This window comes from Papio anubis, chromosome 7, assembly GCF_008728515.1.
Source record: "Papio anubis isolate 15944 chromosome 7, Panubis1.0, whole genome shotgun sequence".
NCBI lineage: Eukaryota > Metazoa > Chordata > Mammalia > Primates > Cercopithecidae > Papio > Papio anubis.
The window spans coordinates 40,179,427-40,207,040 of NC_044982.1; the positions used below are offsets into that span (position 1 = coordinate 40,179,427).

General features: G+C 41.6%; 1 protein-coding gene and 1 long non-coding RNA gene across 3 annotated transcripts in view; one reads left to right on the forward strand and one right to left on the reverse strand.

The window, feature by feature from the left end:
• The window catches only part of LOC116275937, a 39,882-nt gene extending 36,033 nt beyond the window's left edge, over positions 1-3,849 (reverse strand). Inside the window, exons 1-2 of the long non-coding RNA XR_004185392.1 lie at positions 3,623-3,849; positions 2,450-2,510 (exon numbers count right to left, since the gene is read on the reverse strand). This is a non-coding gene — a long non-coding RNA (uncharacterized LOC116275937). The remainder of the gene's footprint in view (positions 1-2,449; positions 2,511-3,622) is intronic.
• LOC108582037 overlaps positions 1-25,370 on the forward strand; it is a 139,746-nt gene extending 114,376 nt beyond the window's left edge. For both annotated transcript variants that reach the window (XM_031669123.1, XM_031669126.1), the window contains 2 exons: positions 16,286-16,423; positions 25,080-25,370. The gene's annotated coding sequence lies outside the window, so the exon portion shown is untranslated. The remainder of the gene's footprint in view (positions 1-16,285; positions 16,424-25,079) is intronic.
• The last annotated feature ends 2,244 nt before the right edge of the window (positions 25,371-27,614 follow it).

Consider the following 27,614-nt stretch of genomic DNA (forward strand, 5'->3'; position numbering starts at 1 on the left):
TAAGAGAGAAAGGAGAGAGGAACAGAGAGAGGAAAAGGCTCAATGGAATGGGGGCTGTATAGAGTTGGGGAGAAAAAGGGGGAGAGAAAGGAAGGGAGGGAGGAGGGGGAGATTTTTGAAACATGCTCATTACCGTTTGTGCAGGATTCTTAGGCAACATCCAATTGATTTTTATTCAGTCTTAGAAATAATGGCAAGTCATTAAAGTGTTTATGGAAATGCTCCCCTACCCCCATATTATATCAATTTAAAACATCTGGATTTTCTACCACCATCTCCTATTTTTCCGGCGCATTCCCTCTAGTACTCTGATTCCAACAACTCCTGGATCCTTGTCCCTATCACCTTTGCACTCATCATTTCCTCCCCTCCTGTCTTTACTTCCCTCCTTAATAGGCTATCTTATTCTATTCAGGCTGCTATCACAAAATACCTTAGACTGGGTAATGTATAGCCAACAGAAACTTACTGCTCACAGTTCTGGAGGCTGGAGGTACCAGCAGACTCAGAGTCTAGTGAGGGCTCTCTGCTGCATTCTCACAGCAAGAGGGCACCATCTACAAGGGGCAAACAGCTCCCTCAGACCACTTTCATAAGGGCATTAATCCCAATCACAGGGGCTCCACCCTCATGACCTAGTCCCCTTCCAAAAGTCCCACTTCTTAGCACCAGCACATCGGGGATTAGGTATCAACATACAAATTCTGGTGGGACACAGACATTCAGACCATAGCATAAGCTTAGATTCTATAGCCCACTATCAGAGTAATTTTTTCACTCACGTCTTCAGTTCTCTTGCTCCTTTCTATTTCTATCATCCTATTCTGAGTTCATTACCACAAACCTCAAGTGGATCATGCAGCCAGGCAATTTTACAGCATCTCCCTAGACAATTCATACCCTCCCTCCCTCCTAGACCACATCTCATGCTGCCTTCTCTTCCCTCCAACCTCTAACATCCCTCCCTACTCTTCACTTTTGCCTCATGACCTAATTTCTTATTTCACTAAGAGTTTACAAGCAATCAGAAGAGAAATTTCACTTGCTGTCACCACCAGAACCCGTAATCTAGCTGCGTCTGTATCCACAAACCAGCTTCTACTGTTCTTGCAGTGGGTGAACTATCCCTGTGCCTCAGAAGGAGAATCCTTCAACTTGTTTACTGGATTCTGCACATCCCCCAACTTCACTTACTCAAGGACAACACTTCAACAATTTCACATTCTCTTTCCTGCATGGTCAGTTCCTCTCTCCTTACTTGATCATTACCACCAGCTAAAAACATATTGCAAAATTCCATCTTTTAATAATTTTTTAATATAGGTGTTGGTCGAAAGCTTTATAAACAAACTTATATAGTCATTTTAATAAGGGGAAATATTATGTGAAAAGGTACAAAACATGAAGTTGGATTGTTTCCCTTGGTGAAGTATAAAACATTTGTACAAAGACCCAAATTAGTGACACAGTCAACAGACATTCTATAAAACAAGCTAAAGCAAACCTTGTTAATCGTTATATTTAAAACTGAATAGACTCCAACACGAAGCAGAAACAGGAGCTATTATCAGGTTTCTGTGAAATAATTAGGAAAATGCACATTGATGGGCCACCATCTTCTAGTAAACTTAGGAAATTATATAACTTTGATACAGATAAAGTTAGTTCAGCAGCAGTATAGCTGAGACTTTCCCACTCCCAAGAAAGTATCAGAAAGATAACCTACACATTCTTAAAAGTGATGCTGTTAAACCAGTAATAAAATACATACGTACTGCCTAAGGACTCTGACACTTCTACTTCTCCAAAATTTTGAATTGTGTTCTCAGCACTGATAGGATTCATTTTCTATGAGGATACAGGGTGCAGGTGCATTGTGCCAAATTGAGTGTGTCAGTGCAGGTTACCAGACTCATTGCGGCCTCTTATCCCATGCTGCTGGAGTTTCTGTTCCCATGATTCATGGAAGCACCTGGTTGCCCTGCAAATGGTTGCCAGTCCTGCTGCTGATTACCTCTTGTTGGACCTCCATTCTCCACCAGCTGCCCCCTTCATCTGGGTCAGATCCTCTGTTCATGCCACTGAATACTGCAAGAATATTCCTAGGACCTGTTGTTGACTCTTTGATGCCCTAAGTATCTGAGCAGTAGAAATAAGTAATTTCAGTTTCACAATGGCTATTTGTATTTAGAAACAAGGTCTCTGATTACTAAAAAGACAATAAACCATTGTTTCCAACTTCTCTGATTTTTTGAGAGTCACAGGAAATAGTAACCTTTGGGCTTAGCCATAGAGGGTTCACCAAATATCTTTAGGCAAGGGACCTATGCAGAAGCACTTTCCACCACAGAGGCAGTAGTGCTTTCTGGGGGATAAAGTCAAACTTGATGTACTGTGAACATCTTGGACACTCTTGGTCCGGGACCCAGTGTGGCTCTTCCACACTTACCTGGATGCTGAAGTTCCGTGTTCGTGTATTAGGAGAGTATCAACTTCTTGGTCCATGGCCACTATGGGGACAAGACACCATTTCAGTCACCTGCCCCAGCTGCTGACCACTATCTCAAAAAGCCTCATCTATTTTGACCCCAAATCACCCTGCAGCTACTGCCCTATAAATGTGTCTGTCCTTGTTCTTGCTAGTTTCTCTCTTCCCATTTTTTTCTCAAACCCATTCCAGTCAAACTTTCCTTCTCCCTTGCCACCCCCATTTTATCAAATCTATAATGCTGTTAGTTGAATCTGGCATAGCTGATCTCTCCTTCCTTCTTATAACAATTTCTTCTCTTGGTTCCTAGAACATTGTGGTTTCTGATTTCCCTTTTCTACTTCCTCCTCTTCCTTCTGATCTTTTAACATTGTAGTGCCCCAGGGCTCAATTCTTGGGCCCTCTATCCACACTAATTTTCTATGTGATCTCAGCCAGCCTCACCCATGGGACTGACAGATAAACTACAGGATTCACGGTTTAATTTGAATTTCAGATAAACAACCAATAAATTTTTAGTCCTATATTTTTATTTGCTAAGTCCAGCAACCTTGCACATTCAGTCTTTTCCCTAATGATTTCTATCTCCAGTCCAAATCTTTCTCTTGAACTTTTTACAGGTGGGGAAATTGAATCTTACATATTAAATGACCTCAACATCTCCACTTAGATTTCTAACCGGCAGCTCAAACTTACCATGTCTAAAACAAATCTTGATTATTTTCCCTTCTGCCAAACTAACTCCTCTTGTAGGCTTCCCCTTCTTGGGAATGACATCACCATTCTCACTCTCCTAGTTGATGTAGTTCTCGTTGTCCCGTCTTTTCTCTCTTGCTGCACACCCAGTCCACTAGCAAACCCCGTAGACAGCATCTTTACAATATAATCAGAATTCTCACTTCTGCCACTTCCACTGCTGCCATGGTAATTCCAACCATCATCGTCCCTCACTGGACTAGTATAATAGCCTCCTAATAGTTCTCCCTGCTTCTACCCTTGCTCCTCTCCCCCAATATATACTCCACAGATAAATTTTTAAAAATTACAAATCAAATCATGTTGCCTCTCTGCACAAAAATCCATAATCTCTTCTCTTTTCACTCTGAGTAAAATGCAAAACCCACACATTCTTACCGTGGCCTGCAAGTCTCCACGCCATCTGGCTGTCTGCCACCGCCTTGGCCTCGTGGCCATCACTGTCCCATTTGCTGCCCCTGCTCCAGGCACATTGACCTCTTGACTCTTTCCAGAACATACCAAGCACCTTCTAGCCTCCAAGATTGCATGACTGTTCCCTCTGCTTGGGATATGCTGCCCACACATATCTGACTGACTTGCTGCCTCTCTCTGTTCAAGCCTCAGCTGAAACGTTGCCTAATGAGAAAGGCCTAACAACCACGCTGTCTAACATAGCAGCCTCCCCCACCTCCATCCTGCTGTACTCCCAATGCCTGCTTTATTTTTCTTTGTATGACTTAGCACCTCTTAACATGTTTATTTATTGTCTGTTCCCACCCCCTCCCACTACTAGAACTTAAGCTCCATGAGAGCAGGGCATTGATTTTGTCACTTCTGAATGTCAGGGGCCAAGAACAATGCCTGGGATTGTCAATATTCATTGAACAAACAGTAGAGTCCATCCATGAATGAAGGAGAAGATGTTTATGATGGAAGTTGTGATGAAAGAAATGATCATCTTCCTGTTTGTTCTGGATCTTAATTTAGTTTATAACCCAAAAGTCTCTCTTTTGATTGGCCTACTTTTTAGCCCTACTAAAAATTGTGTGTGGGAATACCTGTTCCCCTTCCCACACAAATCAGTAAGAACCTTCCATTATTTCTAAGAACTCAAGCAGAAGAGAGGGATGCTTCTTTCAGTAAAATAGTTTGAAGGAGTAAATACAAAAAGTTAGTTGAGTATTTGTCCCTGTAACCTTTTCAGGCTATACATGCCCCTGGGAACAGTAAATTGTCTTAGAAAGAAAATATTACTTTAGAGTTTAGAAAGGTGTATTTTGAATCATCATCTCCATTTTACAAGTGGGAAATGGAATCTCAGAGAAATTACAAGGTCAATTAGAGGTGGAGCTACTGTTGAACCCTGGGTTACTAGACTCAGTTAAGTCTAATGAGATGAAAAGATGGCACCTTGGAAACTACTCTTATGAGAATCACCTAAATTGGGTGTGAGTGGGACAGCATCTTTCCCAAAAAATTCTGAATAAGGCTTGAGAAAGTTACATTGTCTAAAAAACTGGAGAATTGTCATAAAATTTTTGAGAGAACAAATTCAAAGATACTTCTATTTTGGCTTCCATTTGCTTATCTGCATCTGTTAGCCTAGAGTTTATTTTATATATTTTTCCATACTTTTTGTTAAAGAAGGAACTGTTTTTATACAATTTGCAATCTTTAGTGGATTTTAAGATTTTAGAAGACTGTGATCCAGATATGTTTATATTATTTTTAAAGCTATAATTGCTACAAAGTCACAAAACTAAAAAATATATAATGAGAGACTTTGAGGATCCTGAAGGGTCTCAAGAGCTCCTTTTCAAACACACATATTTTTTACTTCCTCCTCATGGTAGAACACACGTATTTTAGGATAGGTAGTTGGTATAATACAAGGCCTTATGAACTGTTATTAACCTTTTTTTTTTTTGAGACGGAGTTTTATTCTTACTACCCAGGCTGGAGTGTAATGGCATGATCTCAACTCACTGCAACCTCCGCCTCCTGGGTTCAAGCAATTCTCCTGCCTCAACCTCCCTAGTAGCTGGGATTACAGGTGCTCGCTGCCATGCCTGGCTAATTTCTGTATTTTTAGTAGAGGCAGGGTTTCACCACGTTGGCCAGGCTGGTCTCGAACACCTGACCTCAGGTGATCTGCCCGCCTCAACCTCCCAAAGTGCTGGGATTACAGGAGTGAGCCACCGCACCCTGCCTTATTATACGTGTGTGTGTGTGTGTGTGTGTGTTTGAGACAGAGTCTCACTCTATTGCCCAGGCTAGAGTGCAGTGGCACAATCTCTGCTTTCTGCAATCTCTGCCTCCTGGGTTCAAGCGATTCTCCTGCTTCAGCCTCCTGAGTAGCTGGGATTACAGGTGCGTGCCACCATGCCCAGCTAATTTTTGTATTTTTAGTAGAGACAGGGTTTCACCGTGTTGGTCAGGCTGGTCTTGAACTCCCGACCTCATGATCCACCCTCATCAGCCTCCCAAATGCTGGGATTACAGGTGTGAGCCACCAGGCCCAGCCACTGGGTCTAACTTTTAAAAATAGGAAATGACAAACACTTTGCATGCTGGTATCTGCTCTCCAATCTTTGCTATTTTTTTAAAAAAGTGTTACCCTGAAGTTAGTTTTCAAACTGGGCCTGTCATGTTTATTGTTCCTGCCACAATCTTCCTTCTGTTTTTTTCTGCGAAAAGAGCGTAAGCAACAAATGTGTTGGCACATCTTCAGAAACAGGCTGGTCAGAAATTTAAGGAGAGAGGGATGCCTTTGGGGTGGAAGGTGAATCCAACTTGCCCAGGATAATTTCTCTGCTGGCCTCTGCTGCTCCCCTCTGCTGCTCCCCAATTCTACAGGGCTTTAAATTTCTACCTGCAGGAAATGTTAGGGGGAAAGTGGGCTTGTTTAGGGCTTTTCAGAGAGGTAAAAAGCCTTAATGGGGATAGTCGGAACCCATCCTCAAAGTAAACCACAGAGTTTGGCTAGAGAAGAGCTGGATGGGTGTTTCTGCCAATGAGGAGGAGAGGGGCAGAACATCTGTGCAGAATAACACAACAGATGATGTGGAAGGGAAAGCATTTCTGGGCAAAGACTGAGTCGAGTTCTAGGATATTTATTCTCTGGAATATTCATTCAGACAGGAGATGGACAAGAGGACTTGCTTTAGTTCTCTACTAATATTAGCAATCTTTCTTTCTTCACTGCCCTATAAAATTGTATTCAAATCTTTATTCTAGGGCCATTCGTGAGTGGTGGTGGCCAGAGGGATTCATTGGGAGGTATGTGAGTGATAGCTAGAAGGACAGAGTCCAGGGACTAGAGAGCCTGGTGGCTGTGGTCCTATCTGTTGTGTGTAAGGAGGGCCAGAGAGTTGTCAGGGGTCACAGGTATCTAGAGAGCTGCCTGCCTATCCAAAGGGATGCAGGAATTTTTTCAGAAAATGGGACATCAGCAAGGTTTTTCAACCCTTGCCCTTATTAATGAAAAGATCTTCGACTTGTACAGTGCTTACTGTATATTTTAGGTACTGCTGCACTCCACACACTTTACATATATTCACAAATTCAGTCCTTAACAACAGTCTCATGAGAGGGCAATTTTATTATATCAGTTTTACAGAATAAGAAGCTGAGACAAAAAGAGGTTAAGTAACTTGTCTGAAGTCAAGTAGCTGGAAACTGGCCAAGCTGAGATTTGGACCCCTGCAGAGTCTGGCTCCAGAGTCTGTGGCCCTTTTACCACACTGCACAGCCTTACTCATGTCTAGGAGTGGCTGGTTGATCAGTTAGTCAGCCAGTTATTTAGAGTCACTGACTTGAGTTAGGTAACAAAGATGCTGGGCGGGAGTGGGGGTGGGATGGGGAGGGCGATGGAGTGGGAGGCTACAGCCTGAGTTAAGGAAACAAATACTTGAAGGCAATGGTGGGATGGGTGTTGCACCAGAAAGGAAGACATCAGAATGGGGTGAAAGTACTCTTCGTAGGCCACTTATGGGACAACTTAGGCTATCTGTACAGATACTCATGGGAATAGCACAAAGAAACCAGAGTTAGTTATTTGTAGCTTATTGTTTAATTTGTACCCGATTGTCTAGGCCTGAGGGACATTAAGTTAGTACTTATTTTATTGATTGCTGTAGAATTCCAGATAGGAAATCTTTGATGAATTAAATCTGAGTTCAAAAGTCTCACATTTTATACCAGGTTAAATCACTGTAGGTTATTGGCTATTCTGATTTTGAAAAGGAACCAGGTGCTTTCTGCATCCTATGCAAAAAAAGAACAAGTAGTCCCAGGTTATTTCCAGTTAGATTTCATGACACTCTGAGTCTTTCTGCCATTTGGTAAGTTCCAGGATCAAAGAATAGGTAAGTGACTGAGTTCCTGTCACTGCAAAAAAGTACATGCTATGTGGTCAGCTTATTTCAGTTAGGAGCTTAGACTTCCAACCCAGGCTTCCAGACATGTTATACCCCTAACATTTTCAAAAACAATTTGAGATTAGTCAAGACTAATTGTCTATGTAGTTAATAATTAAACACCATAGTGAAGCTTGGTGCTTCTCTGTAGATACAACTGTTTCTTCTTCCCTTCTTCTTCATAATCATTGTTATCATTACCTCATCATCAACAAGAACATACATTTTTATGATGCTTTACAGTTGACAAATCATGGCACTTATGTTGAGTTTGCTTGTCTTTTTCTGTACTTTTCCATTAAAGGCCAACTACTAAATTATTAGAAGTTGAAATTGTTCCTTTGCCTGTTTCAAAACTGTGTGACAAGGATACACATGATGATCAATTCTTATTGAAAATAATTAAACAAACATTAAAAATATGACATTATAATTAGATCAGTTGACTTGGACAATTAAGATATGGATATGACCTTTGAATATTAAAACAAATAAACACAAAATTAGGCTTCATATGACCAATATAGGGATAATTCCAAGTATGCAGTCTTTCATATCAATATTATTTCATGTCAGAAAATTCATGTTAGAAGCACCTGGGGCTGATTACAATAGTGAATAAAGAAAAAGATGCAAAATGAGTAATGAAATTGCTATAGAATTGGCCAGAAAAAATTTCTGGGAGATATGACTTAGCTGGTTAACAGCTGGGGCTGGGAATATGATGGTTACATAATTTATTCTCAGTTCTTGCTTAAAAGATATGTACTCATATATTGTTTCTTGATTTGAGATGTTGGGCAAATAACCTAACCTCTCTGTGGTCTCATTTGCAAACTGACATTCTCTGGTTTGACCTCCAAAAGCAAATTATTTCTGAGGGCCAGATGACAGATATGGTTCTAAAGAGCAGCCAAAAGTGCCGTGCTACATAAAGGCTAAAGCCAGTGATAATGATATAAAGTAGGAGGAAAGGTATGTTGCCTCCTTTGCCTAACAATGCTGCTCATAGTTTGACCTCCAGGAAAGTTATTTTGTTTGTGGGTATGTGAACATGTGTGCATACGCTTGAACTCGCATAGAATACAGATTTAATATTTTTTCCACGTCAAATTTTTACATTTATCTCATGTTTTCAAGCGTTTATAGATGATAAATTGGGAAAATATTGAAATTTGTAAAATGAAAGCATTTTTCTGCACAAACTTCCTCCTGTATCTGAGTTTGGCTATATAGATAGATGGAAACACAGGGTTTTCCTTGTCATTAACCAACATTAAAGGCAACTTCAGTTTAATAGGCTGTAGCTGAGTGCTCCCAACCCAGTCAGCCTCTCTCTGCTTGAGCCCAGGCAAGAATAATTCACTCTCAGTAGGAAGCAGAAAGGGCATGTACTATTTTCCTAAGAAACCAAAGTAAAAGCTCTGTGCCTGTCAGGCAGTGACAACCCCCCACTCCACCCCTGGTGGTGGCTGTGTAGCAAGTCTGTTGAGAACATTTCTGATCGTGTCACTGAAGTATGTGGATTTATTTCCTGGTGGGATTACTCCCTGGTACAGTCTTCCTGGTGTGACTGCCCTCCCAGCAAGATCTCATCCTAATTTTGCATTCAGGTGTTACTTCCTGGAAAACTGCCTGAAACCAACTAGGAAAAGTAAGACTAATTGTAGCCAAGACCCCAAAATTATGAAAAATGAGGATCCAGTTTCTTAATGAAAAGATTTCAGTTGAGAGAACTCAGTTCTCACTTGAAAACTTAATTAGGCTGTATGGCTTTTGTTTCTTTCAAATTCTACAACATTTAATTTTATTCTAGGAAAAATACCAGGAAACTACTGTAGATGTCCTTACCACATTTCTCAAATGCTTTTAAAATTAAGACAATACTTGTCTGGCAAAGGCATCACAATGTTTGGCAATGTCCAACTTTGCCTTCTAATTTGTCTTTACTGAAAAATGTATCTGGACTCATAACCTTGAGTCTATAAAAATCATCATCTTTGTCTCACCAAGTTCTGTCTTGAGAGAAACATTTCATCCATTGTTCCTCTTCCACTTGTCACTTTGCCTTGGAGACCACATAGAGAAAGATCATGAATTGATAATTCCAATACAAAATTAGCTGTGAATCTGTAGCCAACCTGAACCTTCATAGCATGCATTCTACTTCTCAAGAAAATGCGGTGGGAAGTTTGTGTGCCAGTCATGGTTTTGTACTTCATCGTAGATGTAGCCTCTGGTATTTTTCTGCCTATCTGCCTGTCATCTGTAATCAGGGCAAGCTCCCTCTGTTTTCATCTGACATTCACTGAAGTTAAACTTCTCTTCTTCCAATTCTTAGAGTACCTATTACACTCAAGGTACCCTGTTGGAAGCAAAGCTCACCACGCTTCTACAGCCCAGTAGGAGAAAATGTTAGATGAGAAAACATATGTAAAATGACTAGCACATATTTGGTCCTAAGGGCCTTTGTGTCTTTCATTTATATCTCAGTGGTTTATTGCTTCTGAATGTGAGCTCACAGGATAGAGACTGGATCTAATTGTACATTGTGTAATATTATAGCTAACATTCAAGGTGCTATCTTTTATAAATAGTAAGAACCATAAGCCTATTTTTGGTGCTAGCTAGAGTCTTCCTAGGAAAAGAAGGAAGAAGGTAAGCATTTTTCCTATGAGTCTCAAAAGGTCTGAAACCTCTTGGAGACATTGGTTGTTCTGACTTTTATCTTTTTTTCCCCTCTTCCTTTTGCATATTATTTGATTTACACCAATAAACAGGGGTGAAATCTGTCTCCACCTGTGCAGATTTTCTTGGGTGTGGATAGGGGACATGATTTCTAGCAGACACTGCATGGAGTTCCAGCTTTGATGAATGGTCCTTTGATGAGTCCTTTGATCTTGCTCAATTTTTGGGGATTTGTTTCCAGACACCTGACAATAAGCACACTCAGCAGAAATAGCCTTCAGGCTTCACTTCCACCCCACCCAGGGAAGCCATCAACCATATACTTTCATCTTCTCCATGAAAGCCAGATTGTGTCTCTGGCTTGAACTCGATGGATTGATGTTAGGGTTCTAAATGTCCTCGCTCTCTCTGCTTTTTCACTCAAATGAAGCAGCTGTTGCTAGACTTTTGATGAAATGGCTCCTTCAGTAACTCCTTAGAGGGCCATGGTGCCCTGGGAGGTGTGAAAAGGGAAAAGTGGGCAGGATTTCTTATAAACCTGGGCTTTTATTTTCAGCCACTTCCATGCTTTTCCCAGTTAACAAATACCAATGCTGACCCTAACTGAAACGTGGAGAGTGACATGCACAACTACGACACAGGACTGCCAATCTGTGCATGGTGCAGGCAGGAAAAGAGAGGCAACTGACTATGCAGTTAAGGAAATAAGTGCTTATTCCAAGGTTCATAAATGAAGAGAAAATCTGAATGAAGAATATTTGTGGGCTAACTTGAAAAGGAAAAAGAGCAAAAATTCAGAGTTTTTAGGGTAAAGTTATAAACCTCTTACTCAAAATGACCCTTTTGAACATCTTACTCATGTTACTAGGGCTTAATAATGATTAGGGAGTTTAATCCCTAATTAAACTTAATAATGATTAGGGAGTTTGCAGGACATTTTCTGGAAAAGGAGCACCCTGGGTCACACATTGTCAAATAAACTTTTAAAATATACATTAGTGAAATATTTTGATACAGGTGTTAGAAGAAAGGTAACATTTTAGTAGCCCAGAGCAAATGATGACTACTTAAATAATACAGAGAATTTGCACCAAGGGAATGGAGAGAAAGGAGAGATCACTGTGAAAATGGTTGGTCAGGGAAGGCTTTGCAGAAAGGATAATAAATGATAATAGCTATCAGGTGCCTACTGTGGGCATTTCTTTCTACATCAACTATTTCACATTTGTTTTTTGAAAGGGAGGTATGATTATCTCTATTTTATGGATAGTGAAACAGAGACTCAGAGAAATAATTTGTCCAAGCCTTTTGATTTGAAGTAAGGCAACTTTCCTCTATGCCACACTGCTTTCACTTAGGCTGGACCTGAAATATGAGTACAATTCAGCTATAAGGAAGAGCATCTTGGAAAGAGTACTGGGCCTAGGGGAGGGGAATGGCCAAGGAGAGGGAGCAATGAATGGACATCAGCTCCTTACCATGCATGTCACCCTGCAGTAGTGAATAGTGAGAAGGGGACCAGTCCAGAGGTGAATGTCCGGCCTAGATTTGATAAACCCAAGTCTCTGGACACCAAATGAAATGCTCTTTTTACTGTGTTTTGGAAAAAAAAAAAATTACGCAGTTGGAACAAAAGATAATAGGTCTCAAAATGCAAAGGCATAATAATACATGTGAATCAGTTCGTGAATGTATAAAAAAATTGTGGGGGAGGAGAGTTTGAAAGTCAAGGACTCTAAACTAAATCCCTGAAATGAGGTAGGGAGAAACTGAAGATAATAGCGTCTATTTCCTGGTTTTACCCCAGGGTGGCACGTGTGTGTGTGTGTGTGTGTGTGTGTGTGTGTGTGTGCTGTGTGCACATGCACTGGTGCACAAGCAGAGGCTCCCAAGGATACTTCCTGCCCTGTTTGGCCATGAGCCCACATGCTCTCCAGAGGCAGAGCTAGTTGTTTTAGCTTTCTATTTCTTGTCATTGGCAAGACTTGCTATTATTTTCCATTATCCAACTCCCACACAGCTCACATCCCACTTTCTCTCTTTCTCTGGAGGTACAAGGTTGGCTGAATCAGGTTGTGGATAGGCTGCCACAACAGCAAGAAATATTTAAGATGATTCTGGCTAAGGTGAAATTTGTCACCCTGTCCAGTGTTCTTGTCTTCCAGTTCTACTCTGTATGTCTGATTTCTGAGTCTCTCCCATTCCTGGGTACTCACTTGCTCACACGGATTCTCTTCCAGTGTTGAATAGCCTCCAGAACCCAGGAACTTCCCAGGTGTCCCTCCTGGAAAGGCACACACTCTGCCCTCCCACTGCTGTTGTAGAACTCTTGGTTTGGGACTCTATAGTGAATGTCTACTGTTTTTGTCTGCCTTGAATCCTTCCCTCCTGCTAGTAACAACTACTCCTCCCACATTGCAAGCAACTCTTGGTGAGACTTCCTGTTGAATTATTATGTCCTTTCTTGATGCACACACACACCCAGGGCAATCAGATACTCTCTTCCGGAATTTAAATCTCAAGCTGATTGACCCAAGGATGGAGAGTGTTTGGAGAAGTAGCCTGAACTGACTATCCAGTAGTTCTGCTATTGAGATGGCCCAAGCTGCCCTTATTTCTGGCTGCTGGAAGGTCTAAAGTTCAACTTTTCTTTAATATTTGTGAACTGTCCTATGTCCTTCCCAAAATGTACTTTTTATTGTTCAAATTAGCTAGAGTCAGAGTCTATTGTTTGCAACCAAAGAATCTTAATCAATATGGATCCTTACTTATATGAAATCATAACTGCCCAAGGGTAGGGTGGTGGTCACTGGGATGATGAAGCCCTTTCTGTATTCAGCCAGCAGAGATAGTTCATATGGTTGGCCTATGTTTGATCAGGGAATGGAGACTAGCCAGGGTGATATGGTCATCCTGGCCCTGCACACTTCTTCAGCCAAGAGGTTCACATAGCCCCACTGAGCCGGCTGAGCTGCTCTGCCAGCGTCTTATCACTTACCAGTCTGGGCAGGCTTCCCGGGCAGGGGTAGAACTGCTGAGTTACATCAGACATAAATGAATCAATACAAACTAATTCCTTCACAAAAGAAAACCTAATTAGTCACACGGCTGCAGGAATCACAACGGCTTCTCTCTCCTAGCAGCTAACACATTCCAATTCCTATATACAACTGCATTCTGACTCTTGTTAATAGAAAAAATACATATCCATTTTGTTATTGCCGTATGTTTAGACCTTGACAAGTTTGTTTTCTAAAACAACCAATAATGGAAACTTTCTTGTGGTCTTAGAAGGGTTTTCACAGTTTAGAGATAAGTCTAGCTCTATGTTAGGAAATGGAGTACTTTCACAGAAGGTGATGATCTAATCAGAGGTGGATTCTTGCTTGGCTCCCTTTGCAAGAGGGACATGCAGAATTTGGGGATGAAACTGAGGGTGTGACTCCATGGTACCTCCTGGAAGATGGTGTTACCTAACCTAAGCCTAAGGAACAAGAACTGTCCATATGCCTCTTCTACTTGTGGATGCTTTCTATTACTACAAGAGACGCAAAGATGTCAAAGGCCACCTGTTAAGAGAAACTCTTTTTTTCATTCATTCATTATTCATCACTCTTCCCAGCGACCCTGACAATTAAAGAGACTGCTGCTTTCTTTTTTTTTTTTTTTTTTTTTTGGAGACAGAGTCTCACTCTGTTGCCCAGGCTGGAGTGTAGTGGCGTCTCAGCTCACTGCAACTTCCGCCTCCCAGGTTCAAGCAATTCTCCTGCCTCAGCCTCCCAAGTAATTGGGATTACAGGAGCCCACCACCACACCCGGCTAATTTTTGTATTTTTAGTAGAGACAGGGTTTCACCATGTTGGCCAGGCTGGTCTTAAACTCCTGACCTCAGGTGATCCACCCACCTTGGCCTCCCAAAGTGCTGGGATTACATGCAAGAGCCACCATGCCCAGCCGAGACTGCTGCTTTCTAGGGCCAGCATAGACCATTGACTACGACAGTGTCAACTCACATGCTGTGAATGGGAATACCTGTGGAACATGGTTTGCAGATAGTTAAGTGTATGGGCTTCAACTACCTGAGTTCAAATCCTGGGGCTCTTACACTCACCAAATGTACAACCTTGGACAGATACTTTACTTTGTCAAGCTGCACTTTCCTCATCTGCAAAAATGTGGCTTATATTGTATTTCCTTGAATCTGGAGTGCCACCATTATTTTATGTGCAACTAAGGAAGAAAAAAAATGCTGCCAATCAAACTATAACATGACATTGATTGTAATATTCACCAATATTAGAGATGTTAAAATGTTAAAAAAAAATTAGCACATTACAATTGAGAAAATAGGATAGCATCTACCGCATGGTGCCAATGTGGACTAACTGAGATAATTAATATAAATGGATAGCATTTTGCCTGTCACACAGGAAGCCCTATATAAATGATTACTACTATTTTTACTGCCAGAAGGTGGTAGTTTGGGTAATTTCAGCAAATCATTTAACCCTCTGTGCCTTATTCTCTTCATTTTAAAAATAAATGGGTAGCCATATGGTCCTGCCACCCAGAATTGGGAAGAAAAACTAATTTTAAAATGTTTTTAGGTCCTTAGCAGCTCTAAATGTGAAACACTATCAACTCTTTCTGCTATTCATCTTTAGTGTCTGGAAACTGATAAGGAAATATGCTCTGTATATTTTTTGTGTATATATTAATTTACTTGGAATTCCAAGGCTAATTTAAACTTAACTTGCAGTATTTCTATTTCTATTGTAATTGTTGGAAAAGAGCTTTTAGTGTTTGCTTTATACTCTTCAGTCTAACTCTGGTTTTCCATGACATTTTGTTTTATACTGAGAGGAGAGAAGTTACATTAAGGTAGTGTTCTCCATGTTGGACAAGCCTAAAGAAATACCTGATTGCAAAATTTTGTGTCTCTGTGAAGTCTCACAAATTTTAGATAACTAACTCTATCTTTAGATAGAGTTCATCTCAGTTGTATTAGTTTGGTGAGAAAGAAAAACAAGTTCCAGGTTATTGCAAATGATGACTAAACAGACAGAGATTCATTTAAAGCAATTCCCAAATTGGAGTCACATAGAGTCCACTATTGGTTCCCACTCTGAGTAGCAAAGAACTAGATCAATAGGGTCAGTGGTTGTGTGAGAGAAGTTCAATTTAATTCAACTTTTAGTTGTTGAACCTTTAGTATGAAGCTGGCATGGGGTCAGGTTATAGAAATGCAAAGAAATTTAAGAAAAAGTTCTTGCCAGAATTTGTAGTCTGACAAGAAATGGCAATACAATGTAATAAACACTATAAAGTAACATGAGAGTCCTAAGAAGCAGTGAATAATTCTGCCTGGGTAAGCAAATGAAGACTTCAAACTTTGTATAGGTGTTTACAAAACATAAAGTTCAGAAAAGAGGATTGCCTGCAGAAAGAACAGTGTTTGCAAAATCTCCATGTACTTAGCATGACTGCAGTGTAATGTACATTGTGTGTGTGTGTGTGTGTTGGGTGATGTGTGATGTGTGATGGGTCAGTTGTGGTGGTGTTGAGAGACTAGCAAAGGTTGAGATAAGATTGTGAAGGGCCTTCAGTGGCTATGTTGGGGAGTTTGGACTTTATCGATAGGTAGAAGGTACAGATTCAGGAGTGTTTTGTGGTAGACTCAATAGGACCTAATAAAAAGTTGGCTCTAGGGTGGCACAAAGGAACCAGGAATGATTTCAGGTGTCCTGGATGATTGGGGGCTGGGAGTGGGAGGGAAAATTCACTTATACAGAACATAGGTGGAGAAGTTACAGTGAGAAAAGCACATGACTGAGATTCAGTAGACCTAGACTGAGCTTTCAGAAAATGATCTTTGAAAACAATTAGATCAGGTTATTGTATTATATAACATGTTACGCTTCTCTGTGCCTCATTTTCCTCATATTTATGGCAGGAAGATGAAGAAGAAGCATACCAAGGTGACTTAGGAGTCAGGCTGTACGAGTTTAATTCCTAACTCTGTGATTTGGGGCAAGCTACAATGCATAACCTGTTTCCTCACCAGAAGAATGAAGAGTAATAATATCCACCTGTAAGTTTGCTATAAGTTATGCATCTTGGCACATAGTAAGCCCTTAATAAATATTTGCTCTTATTATTTTTATCTGTTTTAAGATTCTGCATTTCAAAATATATTCTATGATACTTTTGGCAAGAAGAATATTAATACGTTTGTCCTTTAATTTGAGGCAGCATAGCATAGTGGTAGTAAAGAACAGAAAATAGAACCAGGAGTATTTGAAATTTAGTCTGCATCTGCCACTTGTTAGCTGTGTGGTCTTGGGCAGATTACTAACTTTTCTGAGCCTCACTTTCCTCATCTGTAAAATAAAGATAATGATAACACCAACTTCATATGGTTGTTTTGAGGATTAAATGAGGTAATACATGTAAGGTACTTTGACAAGTGCCTGGCACACATTAGGTGCTTATGTAAGTGTTATTATCATTATCAGTATTTTTATTTTAATTTTTAAATTATAAACGGTGAGTGGGGTACTTCATGGCCTCTCTAGAAGTAGCTGCTTTTCCATGTCAGTAACTTTGTACAGATGACAGAGCAGTCCCTGAAGAGACAGTCTTGCATTCAGTTGGGGTACACTTGATGTGTCCCACAAGCCAGCGAAGTTGTAGATCACAGCTAGCCTCTGAAATGGCTCCTCTGAATTAAATGGGATGTCTTTCTCCCCCAGATTCTGTGTGGGAGGCTTATACATTTGGTTTGGTAATGAGTTTGCTTTTTAAGCCAAAGAAGAGAAGAGAATAAAAGAAGAGAGAAGGCGTGAGAGGCAATCATAGAAACCTGGAGGCTCACATTCTCCCAAATGAAAAAGAAGCCTGCGTTTCTGCAGAAACAAGAGAGAAACAACTAACAATCTCAAAGCTCATTATGATTTAACTTTCAGATAGCACAAAATGACAGTAATGTGACTACTGAAGCCTGTTTTAACTATAAGCAGGACAAAGGAGTGGAAATGGAGTGTATTAGCAGCGACATAAAGATAACCTCCTCGCTTATAGGCTGTGCATACATTAGTGCATGAATGTACTGTTAAAAGCCACTAAATCTCTCTAACGTGGCCATTTCCCTTTCTTTGGGAAATGATTGAAAAATCTTTGTTGTGTATTTTCTTGAAGCAAATTTCTGGAACCTTTTCAGACACACTCTCGGTTGTAGAAGAATGTGAACTGATGCTGATGGCGGCATCAGACAGGAAGGAGTGATGAACTCAAAGGGCACGTCGCCTTGCAAAGCTAAAAGAGTAAAGCAGGAGCTCATCCATTTTTTTTCCCTGAAAAGGAGCATTTTCTTTTGTGTCAGATTGTTGTGGAAGATTTAAAAATAGAAGAATCTGAGTGCCCTATTTTCCCATTGACTGATAGTGTCAGTTCCTTTGCATGTCTGTCAGTCTGCTATTACTGTGATGATCACTATTATCATCTTTCTTTGACTTTTCCCATCTAAGATGTACAAATTATCCTTGGCATTATATTGTGAGACAGAAGTCTGAAAGGAAGTGCTAGACGTTGATACTAGTCTAGGTTAACTGCATAAGTTAGGAACTTTGTAATTTGATCTTGGGTATTAAAAGCCAATGTCTGTAATTATTTAACTGAACTCTTTCAATGTACACAATCCTAAGACAAGTTTTGAGAAAATCAAGGAATCTGAGGAATTTTTAAAATTTCAAGCCAACCGAATTGGCTCACTACAACGCACTTCAAAATGATATCAAGAGGCAACTGCACAACTGCAGTGCAGAGCAGCAGGTCTGTCAATGTCATTCAGTCAGCCACACTTATTGAATTCAAATGAGGGTATCTAGCCCCTAGTATAGGACAATGCGAAAGAAAGAAGATATTCTTTTTTTTAACCCTTGAGGTGCTTACTCCATCTTTTTATATCATGACTTTCTGTGGATGATAAAGCAAAAGATGGTATGAATCAGATGACCAGGCCTCAGTGCCCCTCCCTGACTCTTTATGACCTTGAGCAAGTCACTTAAATTCTTGTGGGTTAAAGCTTTTTCATTTTCAAAGTGAGCGAGTTAGGAAAGATATTTTCTAATATCTCTTTCTGTTCTAAAAGTGCATGATTCCAAGTGGATATAAATTAACATGGTGTGAACAAGATGCTTTGTTCACACATTCAGCAACATTGAGGGCATCTTAGGAGCTAAGTACTTGAATGGGGCTGTGGATGTAAAAGACAGGAACACTTTGTCCTGCTTTCAGGAGGCTTGCAGAGTAAGAAGCAAGACTGACCAACTAGCAGTTACAATGCACTCTGCTCAGTGTGGGCTGACTAAAACCAGGGCAATTCCGGGGGAGGGCAGGGCTAGCTCTGAGGTTGGGCAAGGTAGACATTCAGGTTGTGGTGGTAACATTTGTGGAAGGCCCCAAAACATAAGCAAAAGTTCATCAGGTAGAGAAGACAGGACGATGCCCCTGGCAAAAGGAGCAGCATTAACAAGGCTCAGAAGTGCAAGTAAACACCCTGTGCTTCAAAAGTTAACTCGAACATGAATATATCAGTAGTGGAAAGTAATGGAGACAGGAGAATGTTTGAGACTTAATTGTGAAGAGCCTTGGATGTCATGGTAAGAGCTTTTGACTATCACAAAGGCACTGGAGAATCATGAAGAATAGAAGACATGATCAGATTTCTTTCAGAAAGTTAACTCAGGTGGTCTTGTGGAGTCTGAATAGAGGGACCGTGGAAGGGAGAGGAGGCTCATAGGAGACTATTTTGATGGTCCATGCTAGAAATGATGAGATCCTTATCTGGGGCCATAACAGTAGGAACAGGGAAGAAGGACACATTTGAGAGAAGGCTCAGAGACTGAATGAACAGAATCCACTTATTCATTTATTCATCACTCAACAAATCTTTATTCAGTGCCCACTATGCTTCTGTCAGTGTAAACCTGGCACCACACAAAGAGGATACAAACACTGCTGAAATACTGAGTGGGGGAATGGTCAGAGTGGGACGAGTGAAATGGTACTGGTTTGGGTGCGCTTCCTGGAGAAGGTGAGGTCTGACTTGAGTTTCCAAGGAAAGAAAGGAGACATGAATACATAGAAAGAGGCAGGAGAACATTTGTATGCCTTGCCATAAAAAGGAAAGAATGAAGAGATGACCATCAGGTGAGCTTGGGGAGCAAAGAGAACCTTTAGTCAATGCTAAAAATGATGGAGAGATAGGAGGGTGAAAAGACTGAGCAGAAACATCTAAATTTGATGTGCTAAGCCACAGTGAACCACTGTGGGATTTTTAGAAAGAGAAGGGTTGTGTGGTACAATAGAGAAGATGATTGAATTAATGCTTGAAGACCTAGGTTATGGCATTATCTTGCTGGGTCAGCATTCAAGTTACTTAATGTCTTGTGAGTTCATATTTGTGTAGTTTGGATAGGAACAAAAAATGTATTGAGATGTATATTAGTCAGGGTTCTCCAGAAAGACAGAACCAATAGGATATATGGGAGAGGATTTATTAGGGGGAATTGGCTCACACAATCATAGAGGCAGATAGGCCAACTGCAAACTGCAGAACTAGAGAAGCTGGTAGCATGTCTCAGTCCCAGTCCAAGTCTGAAGCCCCTGAACCAGGGAAGCCAACAGTGCAGCCCCTAGTCAGGCCCGAGAGCCCCCAAGAGGCCACTGCCTCAAGTTCCAGAGTCCAAAAGCTGAAGAAGCTGGAGTTGGATGGCCAAAGGCCGGAAAAGAAAAAGCATCCTGCTCCTTAAGGGAGAGAAAGAGTAGAGAGAGCCAATTCTTTTCTTACTATTCCAGCTAGGTCCCCAGTCAATTGGGTTGTTCCTGCCCATATTGAGGGCAGGTCTTCCTCTTTCAGTCCACTAGAAACACCTTCACAGACACACCTAGAAACAATGCTTCATCAGCCCTACAGGCATCCCTCAATCTGGTCAGGTTGACATCTCAAATTAATGATGGTTAAGTATAGTCCACCCCTTATCAACTTGCCATCTGTATGCATCTCATTAGATTATAATTTCCAATCAAAGACAATAATAAGGTCATAATTCCACCTAAAATGACATGACTATCCTTTGCACAATGAGGAACACACTAATACCATCCCTGGAAGAGAAGGTAAAGTTCTTGAATGATGTTTACCCTTCTCCTGGTGTCTATAACTTAGATGCCATGATGAACAATAACACAATTATTTTGTTAAACAAAAATAAGCAATACTTAAATATTGGTATAAAGTTGATAAGCCTGAAGTTACATAATCAAAGAACAAGAGAGGAAAGAAAACAGATATTTGCTTAATATATGTGTATATATACACAAACATATTCTTAACAAGTGGGGAGGAAATATGACAATTACAGTTCCCATTTCTGTAACTGGCCAGCTGGTGATAGCTGGTATTTATAACTGCCATCTTATCCTATCCATTTTGTATTCCCTTTGCTTTCACCAAACACTTCAGCTAGTCATGGTTCTTAACCCGGTTGGGTGACCCAAATGTTCACTCCTGAAGGATCTGGGCCATTCAGAGTCCTTCCTGGATTGGGTTGTTGGAGTTTCCCATTTACTTAATCACAGGGTATGGTAATACTAAGGGGTCTCCTTTATTTCAGACATACTCTTTGATATGGTTTGGCTCTGCATCCCCATCCAAATCTTGTGTTGAATTGTAATTCCCAATGTTGACGGAGGCCCCTGGTGGGAGGTGACTGGATCACAGGGGCATATTTCCCACATGCTGTTCTCGTGATAGTAAGCGAATTCTCAGAAGATCTTATGATTTAAAAATGTGTGACACTTCCCCCCTCGTTCTCTCTCTCCTGCCACCATATGAAGAAGGTGCTTGCTTCTGCTTTGCCTTCCACCATGATTGTAAGTTTCCTGAGGCCTCCCAGTCATGCTTCCTGTGAAGCCTGCAGAACTGTGAGTCAATTAAACCTCTTTTTTTTTTTTTTGAGATGGAGTCTTGCTCTGTTGCCCAGGCTGGAGTGCAGTGGCACGATCTCAGCTCACTGCAAGCTCTGCCTCCTGGGTTCATGCCATTCTCCTGCCTCAGCCTCTCGAGTAGCTGGGACTACAGGTGCATGCCACCACACCTGGCTAATTTTTTGTATTTTTTAGTACAGATGGGGTGTAACCATGTTAGCCAGGGTGGTCTCGATCTCCTGACCTCATGATCCACCTGCCTCAGCCTCCCAAAGTGCTGGGATTACAGGCATGAGCCACCGCACCCAGCCAATTAAACCTCTATTCATAAATTACCCAGTCTCAGGTAGTTCTTTATAGTAGTGTGGAAATGGACTAATACATTCTTCCTCACCTCCACTGTGAAGTAGTAGTCCAATTTCCTCTTAGTAGTCCAGATCAATTATCCCAATCAACACCATAACTCCCTTCTTAACTTGTTGACCCAGAGGTATGAGGAACCCAAAGTTACTGGGCAGCAGCCTTAACTTCCAGTTCAATGGAATCATTGTTATATCTCCTGGTAGAAGCATTTTTCTCTCTGAAACTAAGACCTTTAGGCTAACAGAACATGAAGTTGTAGGAACAAAAAGCAAAATTTTGCTAGTGGATTACTAGGGGTAATAAAGGTAACTGGTGCAACTCTCATTTCCACCCCTTGATTCCTGTCTAGGGGAGAAACAGTACCATGCATTGGGTGCTGATTCAGGGCATATACAGCCTTCTGGAGAACCTTGCTCCAGCCCTGTAAAGCATTTTCACCTAGCTGATGCTATAACTGCAACTTCAAAAGGTCATTCATTCCACCATTCTATCAAGCCAGCTGCTTCAGGATGATGGGGAACACAGTAAGATCAGTGAATTCCATGAGCATAATCCATCACCACACTTCTCTGGCTGTGAAATGTGTTCCTTCATCAGGAGCAATACTGTAGTGCCATGATGGTGGCTACGGCATTCCTTAAGTCCACAGGTTGTAGTTTTGGCATAAGCATTGTGTGCAGGGAAAGCAAATCCATATTCAAAGTGTTTTTTCTACTAAAGACAAAATGCTGCCCCTTCCATGATGGAAGTAGTCCAGTGTGATCAACCTGCCTCCAGGCTAGTTCACTGATCATCCTGGAAAATGGTGTCATGTTGGAGGCTCCATGTTGGTCTCTGCTACTGGAAGATTAGGCACGCAGTGATGCTTGTAGCAAGGTCAGCCTTGGTGAGTGGGAGTCCATGTTGCTGAGCCCATGCATAGCCTCCATCCCTGCCACCATGGTCACTTTGTTCATGAGCCCATTGGCTGATGACAGGGGTGGTTGGGAAAGAGGCTCACTGGTGTCCACAGAATGGGTTATCCTGTCTACTTGACTATTAATATCTTCCTCTGCTGAAGTCACCCCTTGTTGAGCATTCACATGGGACACAAATATCTTCACATCTTTTGCCCACTTTGAGAGGTCTGTCTACGTACCTCTTCCCCAAATTTCTTTGCCACCAACTTTCCAATCATGTTTCTTCCGAGTCCCTGACCATCCAGCCAAACCATTGGCTACAGCCAATGAATCAATATATAATCACATGTCTGTCCATTCTGTGCCCCTCGTCCAAGCAAAGTGCAGAAACAGGCACACTACCCAAAGTTCTGCCCATTAGGAAGAATTCCCTTCACCACTATCCTTCAAGGATGTCCTAGAAAGGAACTGTAGTGCCGCAGCTGTCCACTTTTGGGCGATGCCTGTATATCATGCAGGACCATTTGTAAACCAGGCCTGATCCTCTCTTCTTCTGTGAACTGATCATTAGGTCCTAGGTGCAGTCTGGGAGAGAAAAGGCAGCAAAGCAGGAGTAGGAATGATGGGCATTTGAGACACTTCTTCATATAACTTACTTGTTCCTTCAGGACCTGCTTGGGCCTGATCAAATATATACCATTTCCATTTGATAACAGAGTGCTGCTGTGCAAACACAGCTTTATGGCTTGGCGGGTCAGATAACACCTAGTTCATGATAGGCAGCTCAGGTGTCATGGTAACTTGATGGCTCATAGTCAAACATTCAGTTTCTACTAAGGCCCAGTAGCAGGCCAAGAGCTGTCTCAAAAGGAGACTAGTTATCTGTGGATGATGGCAGGGCCTTGCTCCAAAATCCTGAAGGTCTCCACTGTGATTCATCCATGGGGGCCTGCTAAAGGCTCCAGACAGATCCCTGTCTGCCACTGACATCTCAAGCACTATTGGATCGGCTGGGTCATATGGCTGAAGTGGCAGAGCAGCTTGCATAGCAACCTGAACCTGTTGCGGTCTTCTTCTGTTCCGGGCTCCACTCAAAACTAGCAGCTTTTTTTTTTTTTTTTTTTTTTTGTCACTACATAAATGGGATAGAGTAACACACTCAAAGAAGGAATGTGTTGTTTCCAAAATCCAAATAGGCCTAGTAGGCTTTGTGCCTCTTTCTTGGTTATAGGAGGGGCCAGATGCAACAAGTTATTGTTCACTCAGGAGGGATATCTCAGCAGGCCCAATACCACTGGACCCCTAGACACTTCACTGAGGTAGAAGAGAATTTTAGTTGGATTTATTTTCCACCCTCTGACATGCAAATGTCTTACTGATAAGTCCACAGTGGTTGGTGGAAGGGAGCAAAAAAGGTGTTGCATTGTGTTGAGATGGGAACTCAGCTAAGAGTCAACTGGAGTAGTCCTTTTGAAAATGCATATAAAGTGCATTTCTCACTGTACAAACAATTGGCCCAGCATTCCATAGAATGTGCAAAGCATGGAATAGACATTGTATAGACACTTGAAAAACAGGGATAAGAAGTGGCAGGGGATTGGAATTCTCAGCCTGCTGAGCACAGGGAGGCAGAGGTACTGTTCAGGAATAGCTGGGTACTTGATTCCACTTTCTGCCCTTCTATCTCATCCCACTTCTCCCTCTGAATGTGGCCTTGCCCATACTGGGTTTGGCTCAAGAACCACAAGGATGATGGCTAGCTAGAAGTGTTTCCTATTAAAGGCATGGATCATATGTGCATATTCTTGAATAGTGATGTGAGTGTGGGTATAAAAGGATTAGGCCTGGGCAACAATGCCCAGCTTCTCTGGGTGTTCTGGGCACCAAGGAAAGCTGTGCTGAGAATTGCTCCTCTGATTCAGCTCCAGGTGGCTTCCCTGCTGCTTCTGGCATTCTTGGCCAAATAAAGCAGGCATGGAAGATTATAACTTAAGTGGATGTAGTTTCTCCCTGCTAATTTAAATCTACCTGAATATTTTGTCAGTTTTTGCCCTTGGTGGATTTACAGTCTAATGGGAAGATAGACATATAAACAAACAAGTTACAATACGACAAGTGGTCTTTAGTCCTGCAAGTAGCAGGATCGTGATAAGGACCCCAAATAAAGTAATTTACTCTCTGCTGAGTTTGGCTGTATCCTAATTTAAGGGTCCCAACAATTGAGCTTCTTTTTGTTTCTTTCTAAAACATTGCACTGAGCCCTAATAAAGTGGAGGTGCACTGGTTGCCTAGGAAAAAATATTCTCCCAGGGCAGGGGCTTGAGCCTAGGGAAATGTGATTCTCCTTGCCCCCTACAAAAGTAATCCTGGATTTCTGTGTTTAGAGTGACACTTCCTAATCTGCCTGTGTATCTGCCCATCTTTCTCTGTCCTGGCCCTTCTTGGGCTGCTGATCTGGCAGAAGCTGATTGATGAAAATAACCTTGTCTTCTCTAGATGCTTACCCAGAGGCCAAGCACCAAGCTGGAGAGGCGGGAAACCTAAGCTCCAGAGAATCTCTGAATTGGAAGAACCTCAGAGGTCACTGAATTCATTCCCCACAAGAGGTTTAAACCTATTCTGTCATTATTCAGATATGAAAATGAAGGCAAATTGCTTATCCTTTTGGATGTAATTCACTCATCGGGTAAAAAGGACTATCTATTCCTTTTTCCTCAAAAAGCTGCTATGAGGATGAAACACTATTTGGGAAGACATCTTTGCAAAATAGAGAATTACTAAATACAATGCACAATTTAATTGTCAATTATTTCGATAGCTTTTTCTAGCCTCCAGCCTCTGCTAGCCATTTTTAGTTTCATCAGCCATCTTGAAATGTTCTCCTTATATTCTTTCAATATCAGTCAAACTACTGATGGAAGTTGTAATTCATGTTCTTCTGAAGGGACACCTGAAGTCAGCTTTTGCTTCTAACCAGGTATCCAAAGCTAGATTTTTTTTTATTTCTTTTCTGAAAAGGGAAATGAAAGCCTCAGTATAAACGTTGTCTGGCAACCAGATAAAAGAAAGAACTTCTTTCAGCCTTTCCAAGAAGAACAGAATGGAAGTCTTGAAATATAAATTATTTTTTAGTAGTGTCTTGAAAAAGGTGTTACTCTTCATTATCTGCCTTTTTTACCCTTTTTCCTGAATATGGCCTATGCAAGCAATTAAACCATTGTATATCTTTAAAATGAATAAAAATGGAGATATTTTTAGGAGATGGAAGGAACCTTAGAGGTGTCCTAGTTTATCCATTAGTTTCTGAAGCAAAGAAGTGGGATTTAGAGTAGGTGAAAGATTTCCTCATCATTTCTAGCTTTTTAGTGCTGAGCCAAGACCAAACCTAGGGTTCCTAACTCCCAATCCAGGGTCCTTGCCACTAGGACAGAGGTAAGATATAAACACAAGTAACTGCATTGAGGTATTCTTAGACTAGTACCAGTCCTCATTGTCCAACCTGGCTGTAAGTGTGGCTGAAGCAAAGACCCCAGGCCAGGGACCTTCCGCTACACTGTCAAAGGGCATTTGGGCTGGAGATCCTAAGCGACATTTCAGATGTTTACCTTGGAGGTAAAACATCTGTTTTGAATCTGAATTGTGCCCATTTCACAGAGGATGGAAAATTGGTTAGTTTCCTTTCTCCTAGCTCAGAATTGCTCACATTGTTCTGACTTTTCTACTGGGGTTGAGGCCTCTCTATCATGCTCCGCCCCAGCGGAAGCCTGGCAACTTTCCTGGAATGTCAGGTTGTGGAGAATAAGAGTTCCCAAGAGGAGGAAAAATATCTTTCTGGTGAAATCCTATTACAGTGGACTCCCCACCACTGTCTAAACTCCCTTGGTGTTAACCCAGATCAATCTTGCTGAAGTTATGTAGGCCAATGCCTGGGGCATTGAAATAGTTGTTTCACATGATCTCACTGTGACAAACATTATCTCTCTCCCACTACCAATCTTTGTCATAGAAATGAGTTTCTCATGAGCCCAGAGGGAGATAAGGTCTACCTGGGTGGCAGTGGATCTGGTCTGTCTGTCTAGCTCTGCCTGTCTGTCCAATTTTGAGTGATGCAGCACCTGCTGTCTGTCTTTTGCAGTGCACGACCCACCGCATGGGTAAATTACCCTGCTGCCATCCAGGACCTCTTCTTTGATAAACTGGGTGGCCAGCGGAGTCTTTCCTGGAGGCTTCATGGTTTCGCCTCTGCAGAGGTGGGGCAGTGGATTTTCAGGGGATTATCTATGGTTATGCAACTTCCAGGTGGTGGTGGTGGGGAGGCAGGGGGCAGTGACTCTTAGGCTGGGGGAAACTGACGGGTTAAGATGTTCTATGCATAGGGAATTCTGGACACACAGTATCACAGAGTCCTAAAGCTGGAAGAGGCTTAGGATTATCTATGCAAATGGAGATGAGTTTGGGTGTGAGATACTTTGGGGTCGGGCTGCAACACAGAGTCAATTGGAAGTCAAAGACCTGACAGAGAAACATGTTTATTCATGGGGATATAGCAACGTGAATCTGGGAAAGAAGAAGGCAGGAAAGAAGAAAGCCTTTTCTCTGGCCTTGAGAAGGGAAGTGACTTGGCTAAGAACACTTCCCTTTCTCATGCTACAACTCAGGTGGGCTTGCTTTCTAGAGCAGCCAGTTTGGAGATGTGAGGGGAACTAATCTTCACTAAATGAATCAGAGAGAAGCCAGGTGTTTGCACCTGGAGTTGGGCAGCATGATTCCTGCTGCCTGCTGCTGGCAATTTGTTTCTGGGTCGACCATGAGACCTTTTGTCCGCAAAATGAAGCTGTGAAACACTCCTGCCAACAAAGCAAGGGAGAGAGTCCTCTTCCCACTGCGCCACCATGAAAGTAGCGTATTTGGTGACAGTTGTTGTTTGAAAGTGTCGATTAATCATGCCATCTGCCCTCTGAATCCTGAACCAGTTGAGGACTAGGCATAGGATTCCAAAAGGGCTGCGTGTATTGATCTTATTCCAGTCCC